We start from the raw sequence: 24123 nt of genomic DNA, 5'->3' as shown, positions 1-24123 counted from the left end.
CGTAAATGTGATTGTCGTATACCAAAAGAAAATCCTGGCGTTTCCATAGAAACGTTACACGATTTAGAAGGAAATGTGTTAGAACACATAGTACTCGTATTTCATAGCGACGCAATTTCCGTGTGAATTCGTCAATGTTTGTGAGTGAGGGATGCAGTAAAGAAGGTTTAGTGGATCGGAAATGTGATTGTCGTATCCCAAAAGAAAATCCTTTCGTTTCCATAGAAGCGTTACTCGATTTAGAAGGAAATGTCTTAGAACACCTAGTGCTCGTATTTCACAGCGACGGAATTTCCGTGTGAATTCGTCAATGTTTGGGAGTGAGGGATGCAGTAAAGAAGAATTAGTGGATCGGAAATGTGATTGTCGTATCCCAAAAGAAAATCCTGTCGTTTCCATAGAAACGTTACTCGATTTAGAAGGAAATGTCTTAGAACGCATAGTACTCGTATTTCACAGCGACGGAATTTCCGTGTGAATTCGTCAATGTTTGGAAGTGAGGGATGCAGTAAAGAAGGATTAGTGGATCGGAATTGTGATTGTCGTATCCCAAAAGAAAATCCTGTCGTTTCCATAGAAACGTTACTCGATTTAGAAGGAAATGTCTTAGAACACATAATACTCGTATTTCACAGCGACGGAATTTCCGTGTGAATTCGTCAATGTTTGGGAGTGAGGGATGCAGTAAAGAAGGATTAGTAGATCGGAAATGTGATTGTCGTATGCCAAAAGAAAATCTTGTCGTTTCCATAGAAACGTTACTCGATTTAGAAGGAAATGTCTTTGAACATATAGTACTCGTATTTCACAGCGACGCAATTTCCGTGTGAATTCGTCAATGTTTGGGAGTGAGGGATGCTGTAAAGAAGGATTAGTGGATCGGAAATGTGATTGTCGTATCCCAAAAGAAAATCCTGTCGTTTCCATAGAAACGTTACTCGATTTAGAAGGAAATGTCTTAGAACACATAGTACTCGTATTTCACAGCGACGGAATTTCCGTGTGAATTCGTCAATGTTTGGGAGTGAGGGATGCAGTAAAGAAGGATTAGTGGATCGGAAATGAGATTGTCGTATCCCAAAAGAAAATCCTGTCGTTTCCATAGAAACGTTACTCGATTTAGAAGGAAATGTCTTAGAACACATAGTACTCGTATTTCACAGCGACGGAATTTCCGTGTGAATTCGTCAATGTTTGGGAGTGAGGGATGCAGTTAAGAAGGATTAGTGGATCGGAAATGAGATTGTCGTATCCCAAAAGAAAATCCTGTCGTTTCCATAGAAACGTTACTCGATTTAGAAGGAAATGTCTTAGAACACATAGTACTCGTATTTCACATCGACGGAATTTCCGTGTGAATTCGTCAATGTTTGGGAGCGAGGGATGCAGTAAAGAAGGATTAGTGGATCGGAAATGAGATTGTCGTATCCCAAAAGAAAATCCTGTCGTTTCCATAGAAACGTTACTCGATTTAGAAGGAAATGTCTTAGAACACATAGTACTCGTATTTCACAGAGACGGAATTTCCGTGTGAATTCGTCAATGTTTGGGAGTGAGGGATGCAGTAAAGAAGGATTGGTGGATCGGAAATGTGACTGTCGTATCCCAAAAGAAAATCCTGTCGTTTCCATAGAAACGTTACTCGATTTAGTAGGAAATGTCTTAGAACACATAGTACTCGTATTTCACAGCGACGGAATTTCCGTGTGAATTCGTCAATGTTTGGGAGTGAGGGATGCAGTAAAGAAGGATTAGTGGATCGGAAATGTGATTGTCGTATCCCAAAAGAAAATCCTGTCGTTTCCATAGAAACGTTACTCGATTTAGAAGGAAATGTCTTAGAACACATAGTACTCGTATTTCACAGCGACGGAATTTCCGTGTGAATTCGTCAGTGTTTGGGAGTGAGGGATGCAGTAAAGAAGGATTAGTGGATCGGAAATGTGATTGTCGTATACCAAAAGAAAATCCTGGAGTTTCCATAGAAACGTTACTCGATTTAGAAGGAAATGTCTTAGAACACATAGTACTCGTATTTCATAGCGACGCAATTTCCGTGTGAATTCGTCAATGTTTGGGAGTGAGGGATGCAGTAAAGAAGGTTCAGTGGATCGGAAATGTGATTGTCGTATCCCAAAAGAAAATCCTTTCGTTTCCATAGAAGCGTTACTCGATTTAGAAGGAAATGTCTTAGAACACCTAGTGCTCGTATTTCACAGCGACGGAATTTCCGTGTGAATTCGTCAATGTTTGGGAGTGAGGGATGCAGTAAAGAAGAATTAGTGGATCGGAAATGTGATTGTCGTATCCCAAAAGAAAATCCTGTCGTTTCCATAGAAACGTTACTCGATTTAGAAGGAAATGTCTTAGAACACATAGTACTCGTATTTCACAGCGACGGAATTTCCGTGTGAATTCGCCAATGTTTGGAAGTGAGGGATGCAGTAAAGAAGGATTAGTGGATCGGAAATGTGATTGTCGTATCCCAAAAGAAAATCCTCTCGTTTCCATAGAAACGTTACTCGATTTAGAAGGAAATGTCTTAGAACACATAATACTCGTATTTTACAGCGACGGAATTTCCGTGCGAATTCGTCAATGTTTGGGAGTGAGGGATGCAGTAAAGAAGGATTAGTGGATCGGAAATGTGATTGTCGTATCCCAAAAGAAAATCTTGTCGTTTCCATAGAAACGTTACTGGATTTAGAAGGAAATGTCTTAGAACACATAGTACTCGTATTTCACAGCGACGGAATTTCCGTGTGAATTCGTCAATGTTTGGAAGTGAGGGATGCAGTAAAGAAGGATTAGTGGATCGGAAATGTGATTGTCGTATCCCAAAAGAAAATCCTCTCGTTTCCATAGAAACGTTACTCGATTTAGAAGGAAATGTCTTAGAACACATAATACTCGTATTTCACAGCGACGGAATTTCCGTGTGAATTCGTCAATGTTTGGGAGTGAGGGATGCAGTAAAGAAGGATTAGTTGATCGGAAATGTGATTGTCGTATCCCAAAAGAAAATCTTGTCGTTTCCATATAAACGTTACTCGATTTAGAAGGAAATGTCTTAGATCACATAGTCCTCGTATTTCATAGCGACGGAATTTCCGTGTGAATTCGTCAATGTTTGGGAGTGAGGGATGCAGTAAAGAAGGATTAGTGGATCGGAAATGAGATTGTCGTATCCCAAAAGAAAATCCTGTCGTTTCCATAGAAACGTTACTCGATTTAGATGGAAATGTCTTAGAACACATAGTACTCGTATTTTACAGCGACGGAATTTCCGTGCGAATTCGTCAATGTTTGGGAGTGAGGGATGCAGTAAAGAAGGATTAGTGGATCGGAAATGTGATTGTCGTATCCCAAAAGAAAATCCTGTCGTTTCCATAGAAACGTTACTGGATTTAGAAGGAAATGTCTTAGAACACATAGTACTCGTATTTCACAGCGACGGAATTTCCGTGTGAATTCGTCAATGTTTGGAAGTGAGGGATGCAGTAAAGAAGGATTAGTGGATCGGAAATGTGATTGTCGTATCCCAAAAGAAAATCCTGTCGTTTCCATAGAAACGTTACTCGATTTAGAAGGAAATGTCTTAGAACACATAGTACTCGTATTTCACAGCGACGGAATTTCCGTGTGAATTCGTCAATGTTTGGGAGTGAGGGATGCAGTAAAGAAGGATTAGTTGATTGGAAATGTGATTGTCGTATCCCAAAAGAAAATCTTTTCGTTTCCATAGAAACGTTACTCGATTTAGAAGGAAATGTCTTAGAACATATAGTACTCGTATTTCACAGCGACGCAATTTCCGTGTGAATTCGTCAATGTTTTGGAGTGAGGGATGCAGTAAAGAAGGATTAGTGGATCGGAAATGTGATTGTCGTATCCCAAAAGAAAATCCTGTCGTTTCCATAGAAACGTTACTCGATTTAGAAGGAAATGTCTTAGAACACATAGTACTCGTATTTCATAGCGACGCAATTTCCGTGTGAATTCGTCAATTTTTGGGAGTGAGGGATGCAGTAAAGAAGGATTAGTGGATCGGAAATGTGATTGTCGTATCCCAAAAGAAAATCCTGTCGTTTCCATAGAAACGTTACTCGATTTCGAAGGAAATGTCTTAGAACTCATAGTACTCGTATTTCACAGCGACGGAATTTCCGTGTGAATTCTTCAATGTTTGGGAGTGAGGGATGCAGTAAAGAAGGATTAGTGGATCGGAAATGTGATTGTCGTATCCCAAAAGAAAATCCGGTCGTTTCCATAGAAACGTTACTCGATTTAGAAGGAAATGTCTTAGAACACATAGTACTCGTATTTCACAGCGACGGAATTTCCGTGTGAATTCGTCAATGTTTGGGAGTGAGGGATGCAGTAAAGAAGGATTAGTGGAACGGAAATGAGATTGTCGCATCCCAAAAGAAAATCCTGTCGTTTCCATATCAACATTACTCGATTTAGAAGGAAATGTCTTGGGTCACATAGTACTCGTATTTCACAGCGACGGAATTTCCGTGTGAATTCGTCAATGTTTGGGAGTGAGGGATGCAGTAAAGAAGGATTAGTGGATCGGAAATGAGATTGTCGTATCCCAAAAGAAAATCCTGTCGTTTCCATAGAAACGTTACTCGATTTAGAAGGAAATGTCTTAGAACACATAGTACTCGTATTTTACAGCGACGGAATTTCCGTGCGAATTCGTCAATGTTTGGGAGTGAGGGATGCAGTAAAGAAGGATTAGTGGATCGGAAATGTGATTGTCGTATCCCAAAAGAAAATCCTGTCGTTTCCATAGAAACGTTACTCGATTTAGAAGGAAATGTCTTAGAACACATAGTACTCGTATTTCACAGCGACGGAATTTCCGTGTGAATTCGTCAATGTTTGGGAGTGAGGGATGCAGTAAAGAAGGATTAGTGGATCGGAAATGAGATTGTCGTATCCCGAAAGAAAATCCTGTCGTTTCCATAGAAACGTTACTCGATTTAGAAGGAAATGTCTTAGAACACATAGTACTCGTATTTCACAGCGACGGAATTTCCGTGTGAATTCGTCAATGTTTGGGAGTGAGGGATGCAGTAAAGAAGGATTAGTGGATCGGAAATGAGATTGTCGTATCCCAAAAGAAAATCCTGTCGTTTCCATAGAAACGTTACTCGATTTAGAAGGAAATCTCTTAGAACACATAGTACTCGTATTTCACAGCGACGGAATTTCCGTGTGAATTCGTCAATGTTTGGGAGTGAGGGATGCAGTAAAGAAGGATTAGAGGATCGGAAATGAGATTGTCGTATCCCAAAAGAAAATCCTCTCGTTTCCAGAGAAACGTTACACGATTTAGAAGGAAATGTCTTAGAACACATAGTACTCGTATTTCACAGCGACGTAATTTCCGTGTGAATTCGTCAGTGTTTGGGAGTGAGGGATGCAGTAAAGAAGGATTAGTGGAACGGAAATAAGATTGTCGTATCCCAAAAGAAAATCCTGTCGTTTCCATAGAAACGTTACTCGATTTAGAAGGAAATGTCTTAGAACACATAGTACTCGTATTTCATAGCGACGCAATTTCCGTGTGAATTCGTCAATGTTTGGGAGTGAGGGATGCAGTAAAGAAGGTTTAGTGGATCGGAAATGTGATTGTCGTATCCCAAAAGAAAATCCTTTCGTTTCCATAGAAACGTTACTCGATTTAGAAGGAAATGTCTTAGAACACATAGTACTCGTATTTCACAGCGACGGAATTTCCGTGTGAATTCGTCAATGTTTGGGAGTGAGGGATGCAGTAAAGATGGATTAGTTGATCGGAAATGTGATTGTCGTATCCCAAAAGAAAATCTTGTCGTTTCCATAGAAACGTTACTCGATTTAGAATGAAATGTCTTAGAACATATAGTACTCGTATTTCACAGCGACGCAATTTCCGTGTGAATTCGTCAATGTTTTGGAGTGAGGGATGCAGTAAAGAAGGATTAGTGGATCGGAAATGTGATTGTCGTATCCCAAAAGAAAATCCTGTCGTTTCCATAGAAACGTTACTCGATTTAGAAGGAAATGTCTTAGAACACATAGAACTCGTATTTCATAGCGACGCAATTTCCGTGTGAATTCGTCAATTTTTGGGAGTGAGGGATGCAGTAAAGAAGGATTAGTGGATCGGAAATGTGATTGTCGTATCCCAAAAGAAAATCCTGTCGTTTCCATAGAAACGTTACTCGATTTAGAAGGAAATGTCTTAGAACACATAGTACTCGTATTTCACAGCGACGGAATTTCCGTGTGAATTCTTCAATGTTTGGGAGTGAGGGATGCAGTAAAGAGGGATTAGTGGATCGGAAATGTGATTGTCGTATCCCAAAAGAAAATCCGGTCGTTTCCATAGAAACGTTACTCGATTTAGAAGGAAATGTCTTAGAACACATAGTACTCGTATTTCACAGCGACGGAATTTCCGTGTGAATTCGTCAATGTTTGGGAGTGAGGGATGCAGTAAAGAAGGATTAGTGGAACGGAAATGAGATTGTCGTATCCCAAAAGAAAATCCTGTCGTTTCCATATCAACGTTACTCGATTTAGAAGGAAATGTCTTAGATCACATAGTACTCGTATTTCACAGCGACGGAATTTCCGTGTGAATTCGTCAATGTTTGGGAGTGAGGGATGCAGTAAAGAAGGATTAGTGGATCGGAAATGAGATTGTCGTATCCCAAAAGAAAATCCTGTCGTTTCCATAGAAACGTTACTCGATTTAGAAGGAAATGTCTTAGAACACATAGTACTCGTATTTTACAGCGACGGAATTTCCGTGCGAATTCGTCAATGTTTAGGAGTGAGGGATGCAGTAAAGAAGGATTAGTGGATCGGAATTGTGATTGTCGTATCCCAAAAGAAAATCCTGTCGTTTCCATAGAAACGTTACTCGATTTAGAAGGAAATGTCTTAGAACACATAGTACTCGTATTTCACAGCGACGGAATTTCCGTGTGAATTCGTCAATGTTTGGGAGTGAGGGATGCAGTAAAGAAGGGTTAGTGGATCGGAAATGAGATTGTCGTATCCCGAAAGGAAATCCTGTCGTTTCCATAGAAACGTTACTCGATTTAGAAGGAAATGTCTTAGAACTCATAGTACTCGTATTTCACAGCGACGGAATTTCCGTGTGAATTCGTCAATGTTTGGGAGTGAGGGATGCAGTATAGAAGGATTAGTGGATCGGAAATGAGATTGTCGTATCCCAAAAGAAAATCCTGTCGTTTCCATAGAAACGTTACTCGATTTAGAAGGAAATCTCTTAGAACACATAGTACTCGTATTTCACAGCGACGGAATTTCCGTGTGAATTCGTCAATGTTTGGGAGTGAGGGATGCAGTAAAGAAGGATTAGTGGATCGGAAATGAGATTATCGTATCCCAAAAGAAAATCCTGTCGTTTCCAGAGAAACGTTACTCGATTTAGAAGGAAATGTCTTAGAACACATAGTACTCGTATTTCACAGCGACGGAATTTCCGTGTGAATTCGTCAATGTTTGGGAGTGAGGGATGCAGTAAAGAAGGATTAGTGGATCGGAAATGAGATTGTCGTATCCCAAAAGAAAATCCTGTCGTTTCCATAGAAACGTTACTCGATTTAGAAGGAAATGTCTTAGAAGACATAGTACTCGTATTTCACAGCGACGGAATTTCCGTGTGAATTCGTCAGTGTTTGGGAGTGAGGGATGCAGTAAAGAAGGATTAGTGGATCGGAAATAAGATTGTCGTATCCCAAAAGAAAATCCTGTCGTTTCCATAGAAACGTTACTCGATTTAGAAGGAAATGTCTTAGAACACATAGTACTCGTATTTCATAGCGACGCAATTTCCGTGTGAATTCGTCAATGTTTGGGAGTGAGGGATGCAGTAAAGAAGGTTTAGTGGATCGGAAATGTGATTGTCGTATCCCAAAAGAAAATCCTTTCGTTTCCATAGAAACGTTACTCGATTTAGAAGGAAATGTCTTAGAACACATAGTACTCGTATTTCACAGCGACGGAATTTCCGTGTGAATTCGTCAATGTTTGGGAGTGAGGGATGCAGTAAAGAAGGTTTAGTGGATCGGAAATGTGATTGTCGTATGCCAAAAGAAAATCCTTTCGTTTCCATAGAAACGTTACTCGATTTAGAAGGAAATGTCTTAGAACACATAGTACTCGTATTTCACAGCGACGGAATTTCCGTGTGAATTCTTCAATGTTTGGGAGTGAGGGATGCAGTAAAGAAGGATTAGTGGATCGGAAATGTGATTGTCGTATCCCAAAAGAAAATCCGGTCGTTTCCATAGAAACGTTACTCGATTTAGAAGGAAATCTCTTAGAACACATAGTACTCGTATTTCACAGCGACGGAATTTCCGTGTGAATTCGTCAATGTTTGGGAGTGAGGGATGCAGTAAAGAAGGATTAGTGGAACGGAAATGAGATTGTCGTATCCCAAAAGAAAATCCTGTCGTTTCCATATTAACGTTACTCGATTTAGAAGGAAATGTCTTAGATCACATATTACTCGTATTTCACAGCGACGGAATTTCCGTGTGAATTCGTCAATGTTTGGGAGCGAGGGATGCAGTAAAGAAGGATTAGTGGATCGGAAATGAGAAATTCGTATCCCAAAAGAAAATCCTGTCGTTTCCATAGAAACGTTACTCGATTTAGAAGGAAATGTCTTAGAACACATAGTACTCGTATTTTACAGCGACGGAATTTCCGTGCGAATTCGTCAATGTTTGGGAGTGAGGGATGCAGTAAAGAAGGATTAGTGGATCGGAAATGTGATTGTCGTATCCCAAAAGAAAATCCTGTCGTTTCCATAGAAACGTTACTCGATTTAGAAGGAAATGTCTTAGAACACATAGTACTCGTATTTCACAGCGACGGAATTTCCGTGTGAATTCGTCAATGTTTGGGAGTGAGGGATGCAGTAAAGAAGGGTTAGTGGATCGGAAATGAGATTGTCGTATCCCGAAAGGAAATCCAGTCGTTTCCATAGAAACGTTACTCGATTTAGAAGGAAATGTCTTAGAACTCATAGTACTCGTATTTCACAGCGACGGAATTTCCGTGTGAATTCGTCAATGTTTGGGAGAGAGGGATGCAGTATAGAAGGATTAGTGGATCGGAAATGAGATTGTCGTATCCCAAAAGAAAATCCTGTCGTTTCCATAGAAACGTTACTCGATTTAGAAGGAAATCTCTTAGAACACATAGTACTCGTATTTCACAGCGACGGAATTTCCGTGTGAATTCGTCAATGTTTGGGAGTGAGGGATGCAGTAAAGAAGGATTAGTGGATCGGAAATGAGATTATCGTATCCCAAAAGAAAATCCTGTCGTTTCCAGAGAAACGTTACTCGATTTAGAAGGAAATGTCTTAGAACACATAGTACTCGTATTTCACAGCGACGGAATTTCCGTGTGAATTCGTCAATGTTTGGGAGTGAGGGATGCAGTAAAGAAGGATTAGTGGATCGGAAATGAGATTGTCGTATCCCAAAAGAAAATCCTGTCGTTTCCATAGAAACGTTACTCGATTTAGAAGGAAATGTCTTAGAAGACATAGTACTCGTATTTCACAGCGACGGAATTTCCGTGTGAATTCGTCAGTGTTTGGGAGTGAGGGATGCAGTAAAGAAGGATTAGTGGATCAGAAATAAGATTGTCGTATCCCAAAAGAAAATCCTGTCGTTTCCATAGAAACGTTACTCGATTTAGAAGGAAATGTCTTAGAACACATAGTACTCGTATTTCATAGCGACGCAATTTCCGTGTGAATTCGTCAATGTTCGGGAGTGAGGGATGCAGTAAAGAAGGATTAGTGGATCGGAAATGTGATTGTCGTATCCCAAAAGAAAATCCCTTCGTTTCCATAGAAACGTTACTCGATTTAGAAGGAAATGTCTTAGAACACATAGTGCTCGTATTTCACAGCGACGGAATTTCCGTGTGAATTCGTCAATGTTTGGGAGTGAGAGATGCAGTAAAGAAGGATTAGTGGATCGGAAATGTGATTGTCGTATCCCAAAAGAAAATCCTGTCGTTTCCATATAAACTTTACTCGATTTAGAAGGAAATGTCTTAGAACCCATAGTACTCGTATTTTACAGCGACGGAATTTCCGTGTGAATTCGTCAATGTTTGGAAGTGAGGGATGCAGTAAAGAAGGATTAGTGGATCGGAAATGTGATTGTCGTATCCCAAAAGAAAATCCTGTCGTTTCCATAGAAACGTTACTCGATTTAGAAGGAGATGTCTTAGAACACATAGTACTCGTATTTCACAGCGACGGAATTTCCGTGTGAATTCGTCAATGTTTGGGAGTGAGGGATGCAGTAAAGAAGGATTAGTTGATCGGAAATGTGATTGTCGTATCCCAAAAGAAAATCTTGTCGTTTCCATAGAAACGTTACTCGATTTAGAAGGAAATGTCTTAGAACATGTAGTACTCGTATTTCACAGCGACGGAATTTCCGTGTGAATTCGTCAATGTTTGGGAGTGAGGGATGCAGTAAAGAAGGATTAGTGGATCGGAAATGTGATTGTCGTATCCCAAAAGAAAATCCTGTCGTTTCCATAGAAACGTTACTCGATTTAGAAGGAAATGTCTTAGAACACATAGTACTCGTATTTCATAGCGACGCAATTTCCGTGTGAATTCGTCAATGTTTGGGAGTGAGGGATGCAGTAAAGAAGGATTAGTTGATCGGAAATGTGATTGTCGTATCCCAAAAGAAAATCTTGTCGTTTCCATAGAAACGTTACTCGATTTAGAAGGAAATGTCTTAGAACATATAGTACTCGTATTTCACAGCGACGGAATTTCCGTGTGAATTCGTCAATGTTTGGGAGTGAGGGATGCAGTAAAGAAGGATTAGTGGATCGGAAATGTGATTGTCGTATCCCAAAAGAAAATCCTGTCGTTTCCATAGAAACGTTACTCGATTTAGAAGGAAATGTCTTAGAACACATAGTACTCGTATTTCATAGCGACGCAATTTCCGTGTGAATTCGTCAATGTTTGGGAGTGAGGGATGCTGTAAAGAAGGATTAGTCGATCGGAAATGTGATTGTCGTATCCCAAAAGAAAAACCTGTCGTTTCCATAGAAACGTTACTCGATTTAGAAGGAAATGTCTTAGAACACATAGTACTCGTATTTCACAGCGACGGAATTTCCGTGTGAATTCGTCAATGTTTGGGAGTGAGGGATGCAGTAAAGAAGGATTAGTGGATCGGAAATGTGATTGTCGTATCCCAAAAGAAAATCCTGTCGTTTCCATAGAAACGTTACTCGATTTAAAAGGAAATGTTTTAGAACACATAGTACTCGTATTTCACAGCGACGGAATTTCCGTGTGAATTCGTCATTGTTTGGGAGTGAGGGATGCAGTAAAGAAGGATTAGTGGATCGGAAATGCGATTGTCGTATCCCAAAAGAAAATCTTGTCTTTTCCATAGAAACGTTACTCGATTTAGAAGGAAATGTCTTAGAACATATAGTACTCGTATTTCACAGCGACGCAATTTCCGTGTGAATTCGTCAATGTTTTGGAGTGAGGGATGCAGTAAAGAAGGATTAGTGGATCGGAAATGTGATTGTCGTATCCCAAAAGAAAATCCTGTCGTTTCCATAGAAACGTTACTCGATTTAGAAGGAAATGTCTTAGAACACATAGAACTCGTATTTCATAGCGACGCAATTTCCGTGTGAATTCGTCAATTTTTGGGAGTGAGGGATGCAGTAAAGAAGGATTAGTGGATCGGAAATGTCATTGTCGTATCCCAAAAGAAAATCCTGTCGTTTCCATAGAAACGTTACTCGATTTAGAAGGAAATGTCTTAGAACACATAGTACTCGTATTTCACAGCGACGGAATTTCCGTGTGAATTCTTCAATGTTTGGGAGTGAGGGATGCAGTAAAGAAGGATTAGTGGATCGGAAATGTGATTGTCGTATCCCAAAAGAAAATCCGGTCGTTTCCATAGAATCGTTACTCGATTTAGAAGGAAATGTCTTAGAACACATAGTACTCGTATTTCACAGCGACGGAATTTCCGTGTGAATTCGTCAATGTTTGGGAGTGAGGGATGCAGTAAAGAAGGATAAGTGGAACGGAAATGAGATTGTCGTATCCCAAAAGAAAATCCTGTCGTTTCCATATCAACGTTACTCGATTTAGAAGGAAATGTCTTAGATCACATAGTACTCGTATTTCACAGCGACGGAATTTCCGTGTGAATTCGTCAATGTTTGGGAGTGAGGGATGCAGTAAAGAAGGATTAGTGGATCGGAAATGAGATTGTCGTATCCCAAAAGAAAATCCTGTCGTTTCCATAGAAACGTTACTCGATTTAGAAGGAAATCTCTTAGAACACATAGTACTCGTATTTCACAGCGACGGAATTTCCGTGTGAATTCGTCAATGTTTGGGAGTGAGGGATGCAGTAAAGAAGGATTAGTGGATCGGAAATGAGATTATCGTATCCCAAAAGAAAATCCTGTCGTTTCCAGAGAAACGTTACTCGATTTAGAAGGAAATGTCTTAGAACACATAGTACTCGTATTTCACAGCGACGGAATTTCCGTGTGGATTCGTCAATGTTTGGGAGTGAGGGATGCAGTAAAGAAGGATTAGTGGATCGGAAATGAGATTGTCGTATCCCAAAAGAAAATCCTGTCGTTTCCATAGAAACGTTACTCGATTTAGAAGGAAATGTCTTAGAAGACATAGTACTCGTATTTCTCAGCGACGGAATTTCCCTGTGAATTCGTCAATGTTTGGGAGTGAGGGATGCAGTAAAGAAGGATTAGTTGATCGGAAATGTGATTGTCGTATCCCAATAGAAAATCCTGTCGTTTCCATAGAAACGTTACTCGATTTAGAAGGTAATGTCTTAGAACATATAGTACTCGTATTTCACAGCGACGGAATTTCCGTGTGAATTCGTCAATGTTTGGGAGTGAGGGATGCAGTAAAGAAGGATTAGTGGATCGGAAATGTGATTGTCGTATCCCAAAAGAAAATCCTGTCGTTTCCATAGAAACGTTACTCGATTTAGAAGGAAATGTCTTAGAACACATAGTACTCGTATTTCATAGCGACGCAATTTCCGTGTGAATTCGTCAATGTTTGGGAGTGAGGGATGCTGTAAAGAAGGATTAGTCGATCGGAAATGTGATTGTCGTATCCCAAAAGAAAAACCTGTCGTTTCCATAGAAACGTTACTCGATTTAGAAGGAAATGTCTTAGAACACATAGTACTCGTATTTCACAGCGACGGAATTTCCGTGTGAATTCGTCAATGTTTGGGAGTGAGGGATGCAGTAAAGAAGGATTAGTGGATCGGAAATGTGATTGTCGTATCCCAAAAGAAAATCCTGTCGTTTCCATAGAAACGTTACTCGATTTAGAAGGAAATGTCTTAGAACACATAGTACTCGTATTTCACAGCGACGGAATTTCCGTGTGAATTCGTCAATGTTTGGGAGTGAGGGATGCAGTAAAGAAGGATTAGTGGATCGGAAATGTGATTGTCGTATCCCAAAAGAAAATCTTATCGTTTCCATAGAAACGTTACTCGATTTAGAAGGAAATGTCTTAGAACATATAGTACTCGTATTTCACAGCGACGCAATTTCCGTGTGAATTCGTCAATGTTTTGGAGTGAGGGATGCAGTAAAGAAGGATTAGTGGATCGGAAATGTGATTGTCGTATCCCAAAAGAAAATCCTGTCGTTTCCATAGAAACGTTACTCGATTTAGAAGGAAATGTCTTAGAACACATAGAACTCGTATTTCATAGCGACGCAATTTCCGTGTGAATTCGTCAATTTTTGTGAGTGAGGGATGCAGTAAAGAAGGATTAGTGGATCGGAAATGTCATTGTCGTATCCCAAAAGAAAATCCTGTCGTTTCCATAGAAACGTTACTCGATTTAGAAGGAAATGTCTTAGAACACATAGTACTCGTATTTCACAGCGACGGAATTTCCGTGTGAATTCTTCAATGTTGGGGAGTGAGGGATGCAGTAAAGAAGGATTAGTGGATCGGAAATGTGATTGTCGTATCCCAAAAGAAAATCCGGTCGTTTCCATAGAATCGTTACTCGATTTAGAAGGAAATGTCTTAGAACACATAGTACTCGTATTTCACAGCGACGGAATTTCCGTGTGAATTCGTCAATGTTTGGGAGTGAGGGATGCAGTAAAGAAGGATTAGTGGAACGGAAATGAGATTGTCGTATCCCAAAAGAAAATCCTGTCGTTTCCATATCAACGTTACTCGATTTAGAAGGAAATGTCTTAGATCACATAGTACTCGTATTTCACAGCGACGGAATTTCCGTGTGAATTCGTCAATGTTTGGGAGTGAGGGATGCAGTAAAGAAGGATTAGTGGATCGGAAATGAGATTGTCGTATCCCAAAAGAAAATCCTGTCGTTTCCATAGAAACGTTACTCGATTTAGAAGGAAATGTCTTAGAACACATAGTACTCGTATTTTACAGCGACGGAATTTCCGTGCGAATTCGTCAATGTTTGGGAGTGAGGGATGCAGTAAAGAAGGATTAGTGGATCGGAAATGTGATTGTCGTATCCCAAAAGAAAATCCTGTCGTTTCCATAGAAACGTTACTCGATTTAGAAGGAAATGTCTTAGAACACATAGTTCTCGTATTTCACAGCGACGGAATTTCCGTGTGAATTCGTCAATGTTTGGGAGTGAGGGATGCAGTAAAGAAGGATTAGTGGATCGTTAATGAGATTGTCGTATCCCGAAAGAAAATCCTGTCGTTTCCATAGAAACGTTACTCGATTTAGAAGGAAATGTCTTAGAACACATAGTACTCGTATTTCACAGCGACGGAATTTCCGTGTGAATTCGTCAATGTTTGGGAGTGAGGGATGCAGTAAAGAAGGATTAGTGGATCGGAAATGAGATTGTCGTATCCCAAAAGAAAATCCTGTCGTTTCCATAGAAACGTTACTCGATTTAGAAGGAAATCTCTTAGAACACATAGTACTCGTATTTCACAGCGACGGAATTTCCGTGTGAATTCGTCAATGTTTGGGAGTGAGGGATACAGTAAAGAAGGATTAGTGGATCGGAAATGAGATTGTCGTATCCCAAAAGAAAATCCTGTCGTTTCCAGAGAAACGTTACTCGACTTAGAAGGCAATGTCTTAGAACACATAGTACTCGTATTTCACAGCGACGGAATTTCCGTGTGAATTCGTCAATGTTTGGGAGTGAGGGATGCAGTAAAGAAGGATTAGTGGATCGGAAATGTGATTGTCGTATCCCAAAAGAAAATCCTGTCGTTTCCATAGAATCGTTACTCGATTTAGAAGGAAATGTCTTAGAACACATAGCACTCGTATTTCACAGCGACGGAATTTCCGTGTGAATTCGTCAGTGTTTGGGAGTGAGGGATGCAGTAAAGAAGGATTAGTGGATCGGAAATAAGATTGTCGTATCCCAAAAGAAAATCCTGTCGTTTCCATAGAAACGTTACTCGATTTAGAAGGAAATGTCTTAGAACACATAGTACTCGTATTTCACAGCGACGGAATTTCCGTGTGAATTCGTCAATGTTTGGGAGTGAGGGATGCAGTAAAGAAGGTTTAGTGGATCGGAAATGTGATTGTCGTATCCCAAAAGAAAATCTTGTCGTTTCCATAGAAACGTTACTCGATTTAGAAGGAAATGTCTTAGAACACATAGTGCTCGTATTTCACAGCGACGGAATTTCCGTGTGAATTCGTCAATGTTTGGGAGTGAGGGATGCAGTAAAGAAGGATTAGTGGATCGGAAATGTGATTGTCGTATCCCAAAAGAAAATCCTGTCGTTTCCATAGAAACGTTACTCGATTTAGAAGGAAATGTCTTAGAACACATAGTACTCGTATTTCATAGCGACGCAATTTTCGTGAGAATTCGTCAATGTTTGGGAGTGAGGGATGCTGTAAATAAGGATTAGTCGATCGGAAATGTGATTGTCGTATCCCAAAAGAAAAACCTGTCGTTTCCATAGAAACGTTACTCGATTTAGAAGGAAATGTCTTAGAAGACATAGTACTCGTATTTCACAGCGACGGAATTTCCGTGTGAGTTCGTCAATGTTTGGGAGTGAGGGATGCAGTAAAGAAGGATTAGTGGATCGGAAATGTGATTGTCGTATCCCAAAAGAAAATCCTGTCGTTTCCATAGAAACGTTACTCGATTTAGAAGGAAATGTCTTAGAACACATAGTACTCGTATTTCACAGCGACGGAATTTCCGTGTGAATTCGTCAATGTTTGGGAGTGAGGGATGCAGTAAAGAAGGATTAGTGGATCGGAAATGTGATTGTCGTATCCCCAAAGATAATCCTGTCGTTTCCATAGAAACGTTACTCGATTTAGAAGGAAATGTCTTAGAACACACAGTACTCGTATTTCACAGCGACGGAATTTCCGTGTGAATTCGTCAATGTTTGGGAGTGAGGGATGCAGTAAAGAAGGATTAGTGGATCGGAAATGTGATTGTCGTATCCCAAAAGAAAATCCTGTCGTTTCCATAGAAACGTTACTCGATTTAGAAGGAAATGTCTTAGAACACATAGTACTCGTATTTCACAGCGACGGAATTTCCGTGTGAATTACTCAATGTTTGTGAGTGAGGGATGCAGTAAAGAAGGATTAGTGGATCGGAAATGTGATTGTCGTATCCCAAAAGAAAATCCTGTCGTTTCCATAGAAACGTTACTCGATTTAGAAGGAAATGTCTTAGAACACATAGTACTCGTATTTCATAGCGATGCAATTTCCGTGTGAATTCGTCAATGTTTGGGAGTGAGGGATGCAGTAAAGAAGGTTTAGTGGATCGGAAATGTGATTGTCGTATCCCAAAAGAAAATCCTGTCGTTTCCATAGAAACGTTACTCGATTTAGAAGGAAATGTCTTAGAACACATAGTACTCGTATTTCACAGCGACGGAATTTCCGTGTGAATTCATCAATGTTTGGGAGTGAGGGATGCAGTAAAGAAGGATTAGTGGATCGGAAATGTGATTGTCGTATCCCAAAAGAAAATCCTGTCGTTTCCATAGAAACGTTACTCGATTTAGAAGGAAATGTCTTAGAACACATAGTACTCGTATTTCACAGCGACGGAATTTCCGTGTGAATTCGTCAATGTTTGGGAGTGAGGGATGCAGTAAAGAAGGATTAGTGGATCGGAAATGTGATTGTCGTATCCCAAAAGAAAATCTTGTCGTTTCCATAGAAACGTTACTCGATTTAGAAGGAAATGTCTTAGAACATATAGTACTCGTATTTCACAGGGACGCAATTTCCGTGTGAATTCGTCAATGTTTTGGAGTGAGGGATGCAGTAAAGAAGGATTAGTGGATCGGAAATGTGATTGTCGTATCCCAAAAGAAAATCCTGTCGTTTCCATAGAAACGTTACTCGATTTAGAAGGAAATGTCTTAGAACACATAGAACTCGTATTTCATAGCGACGCAATTTCCGTGTGAATTCGTCAATTTTTGGGAGTGAGGGATGCAGTAAAGAAGGATTAGTGGATCGGAAATGTCATTGTCGTATCCCAAAAGAAAATCCTGTCGTTTCCATAGAAACGTTACTCGATTTAGAAGGAAATGTCTTAGAACACATAGTACTCGTATTTCACAGCGACGGAATTTCCGTGTGAATTCTTCAATGTTTGGGAGTGAGGGATGCAGTAAAGAAGGATTAGTGGATCGGAAATGTGATTGTCGTATCCCAAAAGAAAATCCGGTCGTTTCCATAGAATCGTTACTCGATTTAGAAGGAAATGTCTTAGAACACATAGTACTCGTATTTCACAGCGACGGAATTTCCGTGTGAATTCGTCAATGTTTGGGAGTGAGGGATGCAGTAAAGAAGGATTAGTGGAACGGAAATGAGATTGTCGTATCCCAAAAGAAAATCCTGTCGTTTCCATATCAACGTTACTCGATTTAGAAGGAAATGTCTTAGATCACATAGTACTCGTATTTCACAGCGACGGAATTTCCGTGTGAATTCGTCAATGTTTGGGAGTGAGGGATGCAGTAAAGAAGGATTAGTGGATCGGAAATGAGATTGTCGTATCCCAAAAAAAATCCTGTCGTTTCCATAGAAACGTTACTCGATTTAGAAGGAAATGTCTTACAACACATAGTACTCGTATTTTACAGCGACGGAATTTCCGTGCGAATTCGTCAATGTTTGGGAGTGAGGGATGCAGTAAAGAAGGATTAGTGGATCGGAAATGTGATTGTCGTATCCCAAAAGAAAATCCTGTCGTTTCCATAGAAACGTTACTCGATTTAGAAGGAAATGTCTTAGAACACATAGTACTCGTATTTCACAGCGACGGAATTTCCGTGTGAATTCGTCAATGTTTGGGAGTGAGGGATGCAGTAAAGAAGGATTAGTGGATCGGAAATGAGATTGTCGTATCCCGAATGAAAATCCTGTCGTTTCCATAGAAACGTTACTCGATTTAGAAGGAAATGTCTTAGAACACATAGTACTCGTATTTCACAGCGACGGAATTTCCGTGTGAATTCGTCAATGTTTGGGAGTGAGGGATGCAGTAAAGAAGGATTAGTGGATCGGAAATGAGATTGTCGTATCCCAAAAGAAAATCCTGTCGTTTCCATAGAAACGTTACTCGATTTAGAAGGAAATCTCTTAGAACACATAGTACTCGTATTTCACAGCGACGGAATTTCCGTGTGAATTCGTCAATGTTTGGGAGTGAGGGATGCAGTAAAGAAGGATTAGTGGATCGGAAATGAGATTGTCGTATCCCAAAAGAAAATCCTGTCGTTTCCAGAGAAACGTTACTCGATTTAGAAGGAAATGTCTTAGAACACATAGTACTCGTATTTCACAGCGACGGAATTTCCGTGTGAATTCGTCAATGTTTGGGAGTGAGGGATGCAGTAAAGAAGGATTAGTGGATCGGAAATGTGATTGTCGTATCCCAAAAGAAAATCCTGTCGTTTCCATAGAAACGTTACTCGATTTAGAAGGAAATGTCTTAGAACACATAGTACTCGCATTTCACAGCGACGGAATTTCCGTGTGAATTCGTCAGTGTTTGGGAGTGAGGGATGCAGTAAAGAAGGATTAGTGGATCGGAAATAAGATTGTCGTATCCCAAAAGAAAATCCTGTCGTTTCCATAGAAACGTTACTCGATTTAGAAGGAAATGTCTTAGAACACATAGTACTCGTATTTCACAGCGACGGAATTTCCGTGTGAAATCGTCAATGTTTGGGAGTGAGGGATGCAGTAAAGAAGGTTTAGTGGATCGGAAATGTGATTGTCGTATCACAAAAGAAAATCTTGTCGTTTCCATAGAAACGTTACTCGATTTAGAAGGAAATGTCTTAGAACACATAGTGCTCGTATTTCACAGCGACGGAATTTCCGTGTGAATTCGTCAATGTTTGGGAGTGAGGGATGCAGTAAAGAAGGATTAGTGGATCGGAAATGTGATTGTCGTATCCCAAAAGAAAAACCTGTCGTTTCCATAGAAACGTTACTCGATTTAGAAGGAAATGTCCTAGAAGACATAGTACTCGTATTTCACAGCGACGGAATTTTCGTGTGAATTCGTCAATGTTTGGGAGTGAGGGATGCAGTAAAGAAGGATTAGTGGATCGGAAATGTGATTGTCGTATCCCAAAAGAAAATCCTGTCGTTTCCATAGAAACGTTACTCGATTTAGAAGGAAATGTCTTAGAACACATAGTACTCGTATTTCACAGCGACGGAATTTCCGTGTGAATTCGTCAATGTTTGGGAGTGAGGGATGCAGTAAAGAAGGATTAGTGGATCGGAAATGTGATTGTCGTATCCCCAAAGAAAATCCTGTCGTTTCCATAGAAACGTTACTCGATTTAGAAGGAAATGTCTTAGAACACACAGTACTCGTATTTCACAGCGACGGAATTTCCGTGTGAATTCGTCAATGTTTGGGAGTGAGGGATGCAGTAAAGAAGGATTAGTGGATCGGAAATGTGATTGTCGTATCCCAAAAGAAAATCCTGTCGTTTCCATAGAAACGTTACTCGATTTAGAAGGAAATGTCTTAGAACACGTAGTACTCGTATTTCACAGCGACGCAATTTCCGTGTGAATTCGTCAATGTTTGGGAGTGAGGGATGCAGTAAAGAAGGATTAGTGGATCGGAAATGAGATTGTCGTATCCCAAAAGAAAATCCTGTCGTTTCAATAGAAACGTTACTCGATTTGGAAGGAAATGTCTTAGAATACATAGTATTCGTATTTCACAGCGACGGAATTTCCGTGTTAATTCGTCAATGTCTGGGAGTGAGGGATGCAGTAAAGAAGGATTAGTGGATCGGAAATGTGATTGTCGTATCCCAAAAGAAAATCCTGTCGTTTCCATAGAAACGTTACTCGATTTAGAAGGAAATGTCTTAGAACACATAGTACTCGTATTTCACAGCGACGGAATTTCCGTGTGAATTACTCAATGTTTGGGAGTGAGGGATGCAGTAAAGAAGGATTAGTGGATCGGAAATGTGATTGTCGTATCCCAAAAGAAAATCCTGTCGTTTCCATAGAAACGTTACTCGATTTAGAAGGAAATGTCTTAGAACACATAGTACTCGTATTTCATAGCGACGCAATTTCCGTGTGAATTCGTCAATGTTTGGGAGTGAGGGATGCAGTAAAGAAGGTTTAGTGGATCGGAAATGTGATTGTCGTATCCCAAAAGAAAATCCTGTCGTTTCCATAGAAACGTTACTCGATTTAGAAGGAAATGTCTTAGAACACATAGTACTCGTATTTCACAGCGACGGAATTTCCGTGTGAATTCGTCAATGTTTGGGAGTGAGGGATGCAGTAAAGCAGCATTAGTGGATCGGAAATGTGATTGTCGTATCCCAAAAGAAAATCCTGTCGTTTCCATGGAAACGTTACTCGATTTAGAAGGAAATGTCTTAGAACACATAGTACTCGTATTTCACAGTGACGGAATTTCCGTGTGAATTCGTCAATGTTTGGGAATGAGGGATGCAGTAAAGAAGGGTTAGTGGATCGGAAATGTGATTGTCGTATCCCAAAAGAAAATCCTGTCGTTTCCATAGAAACGTTACTCGATTTAGAAGGAAATGTCTTAGAACACATAGTACTCGTATTTCACAGCGACGGAATTTCCGTGTGAATTCGTCGATGTTTGGGAATGAGGGATGCAGTAAAGAAGGATTAGTGGATCGGAAATGTGATTGTCGTATCCCAAAAGTAAATCCTGTCGTTTCCATAGAAACGTTACTCGATTTAGAAGGAAATGTCTTAGAACACATAGTACTCGTATTTCACAGCGACGGAATTTCCGTGTGAATTCGTCAATGTTTGGGAGTGAGGGATGCAGTAAAAAAGGATTAGTGGATCGGAAATGTGATTGTCGTATCCCAAAAGAAAATCCTGTCGTTTCCATAGAAACGTTACTCGATCTAGAAGGAAATGTCTTAGAACACATAGTACTCGTATTTCACAGCGACGGAATTTCCGTGTGAATTCGTCAATGTTTGGGAGTAGAGGGATGCAGTAAAGAAGGATTAGTGGATCGGAAATGTGATTGTCGTATCCCAAAAGAAAATCCTGTCGTTTCCATAGAAACGTTACTCGATTTAGAAGGAAATGTCTTAGAACACATAGTACTTGTCTTTCATAGCGACGCATTTTCCGTGTGAATTCGTCAATGTTTGGGAGTGAGGGATGCAGTAAAGAAGGTTTAGTGGATCGGAAATGTGATTGTCGTATCCCAAAAGAAAATCCTGTCGTTTCCATAGAAACGTTACTCGATTTAGAAGGAAATGTCTTAGAACACATAGTACTCGTATTTCACAGCGACGGAATTTCCGTGTGAATTCGTCAATGTTTGGGAGTGAGGGATGCAGTAAAGAAGGATTAGTGGATCGGAAATGTGATTGTCGTATCCCAAAAGAAAATCCTGTCGTTTCCATAGAAACGTTACTCGATTTAGAAGGAAATGTCTTAGAACACATAGTACTCGTATTTCATAGCGACGCAATTTCCGTGTGAATTCGCCAATGTTTGGGAGTGAGGGATGCTGTAAAGAAGGATTAGTGGATTGGAAATGTGATTGTCGTATCCCAAAAGAAAATCCTGTCGTTTCCATAGAAACGTTACTCGATTTAGAAGGAAATGTCTTAGAACACATAGTACTCGTATTTCACAGCAACGGAATTTCCGTGTGAATTCGTCAATGTTTGGGAGTGAGGGATGCAGTAAAGAAGGATTAGTGGATCGGAAATGTGACTGTCGTATCCCAAAAGAAAATCCTGTCGTTTCCATAGAAACGTTACTCGATTTAGAAGGAAATGTCTTAGAACACATAGTACTCGTATTTCACAGCGACGGAATTTCCGTGTGAATTCGTCAATGTTTGGGAGTGAGGGATGCAGTAAAGAAGGTATAGTGGATCGGAAATGTGATTGTCGTATCCCCAAAGAAAATCCTGTCGTTTCCATAGAAACGTTACTCGATTTAGAAGGAAATGTCTTGGAACACACAGTACTCGTATTTCAAAGCGACGGAATTTCCGTGTGAATTAGTCAATGTTTGGGAGTGAGGGATGCAGTAAAGAAGGATTAGTGGATCGGAAATGTGAGTACTCGTATTTCACAGCGACGGAATTTCCGTGTGAATTAGTCAATGTTTGGGAGTGAGGGATGCAGTAAAGAAGGATTAGTGGATCGGAAATGTGATTGTCGTATCCCAAAAGAAAATCCTGTCGTTTCCATAGAAACGTTACTCGATTTAGAAGGAAATGTTTTAGAACACATAGTACTTGTCTTTCATAGCAACGCAATTTCCGTGTGAATTCGTCAATGTTTGGGAGTGAGGGATGCAGTAAAGAAGGTTTAGTGGATCGGAAATGTGATTGTCGTATCCCAAAAGAAAATCCTGTCGTTTCCATAGAAACGTTACTCGATTTAGAAGGAAATGTCTTAGAACACATAGTACTCGTATTTCACAGCGACGGAATTTCCGTGTGAATTCGTCAATGTTTGGGAGTGAGGGATGCAGTAAAGAAGGATTAGTGGATCGGAAATGTGATTGTCGTATCCCAAAAGAATATCCTGTCGTTTCCATAGAAACGTTACTCGATTTAGAAGGAAATGTCTTAGAACACATAGTACTCGTATTTCATAGCGACGCAATTTCCGTGTGTATTCGCCAATGTTTGGGAGTGAGGGATGCTGTAAAGAAGGATTAGTGGATTGGAAATGTGATTGTCGTATCCCAAAAGAAAATCCTGTCGTTTCCATAGAAACGTTACTCGATTTAGAAGGAAATGTCTTAGAACACATAGTACTCGTATTTCACAGCAACGGAATTTCCGTGTGAATTCGTCAATGTTTGGGAGTGAGGGATGCAGTAAAGAAGGATTAGTGGATCGGAAATGTGATTGTCGTATCCCAAAAGAAAATCCTGTCGTTTCCATAGAAACGTTACTCGATTTAGAAGGAAATGTCTTAGAACACATAGTACTCGTATTTCACAGCGACGGAATTTCCGAGTGAATTCGTCAATGTTTGGGAGTGAGGGATGCAGTAAAGAAGGTATAGTGGATCGGAAATGTGATTGTCGTATCCCCAAAGAAAATCCTGTCGTTTCCATAGAAACGTTACTCGATTTAGAAGGAAATGTCTTAGAACACATAGTACTCGTATTTCATAGCGACGCAATTTCCGTGTGAATTCGTCAATGTTTGGGAGTGAGGGATGCAGTAAAGAAGGATTAGTGGATCAGAAATGAGATTGTCGTATCCCAAAAGAAAATCCTGTCGTTTCCATAGAAACGTTACTCGATTTAGAAGGAAATGTCTTAGAACACATAGTATTCGTATTTCATAGCGACGGAATTTCCGTGTGAATTCGTCAATGTTTGGGAGTGAGGGATGCAGTAAAGAAGGATTAGTGGATCGGAAATGTGATAGTCGTATCCCAAAAGAAAATCCTGTCGTTTCCATAGAAACGTTACTTGATTTAGAAGGAAATGTCTTAGAACACATA

The sequence above is a fragment of the Schistocerca piceifrons genome, chromosome 5, assembly GCF_021461385.2.
Source record: "Schistocerca piceifrons isolate TAMUIC-IGC-003096 chromosome 5, iqSchPice1.1, whole genome shotgun sequence".
NCBI classification, from domain to species: domain Eukaryota; kingdom Metazoa; phylum Arthropoda; class Insecta; order Orthoptera; family Acrididae; genus Schistocerca; species Schistocerca piceifrons.
This window is presented reverse-complemented; position numbering follows the sequence as displayed.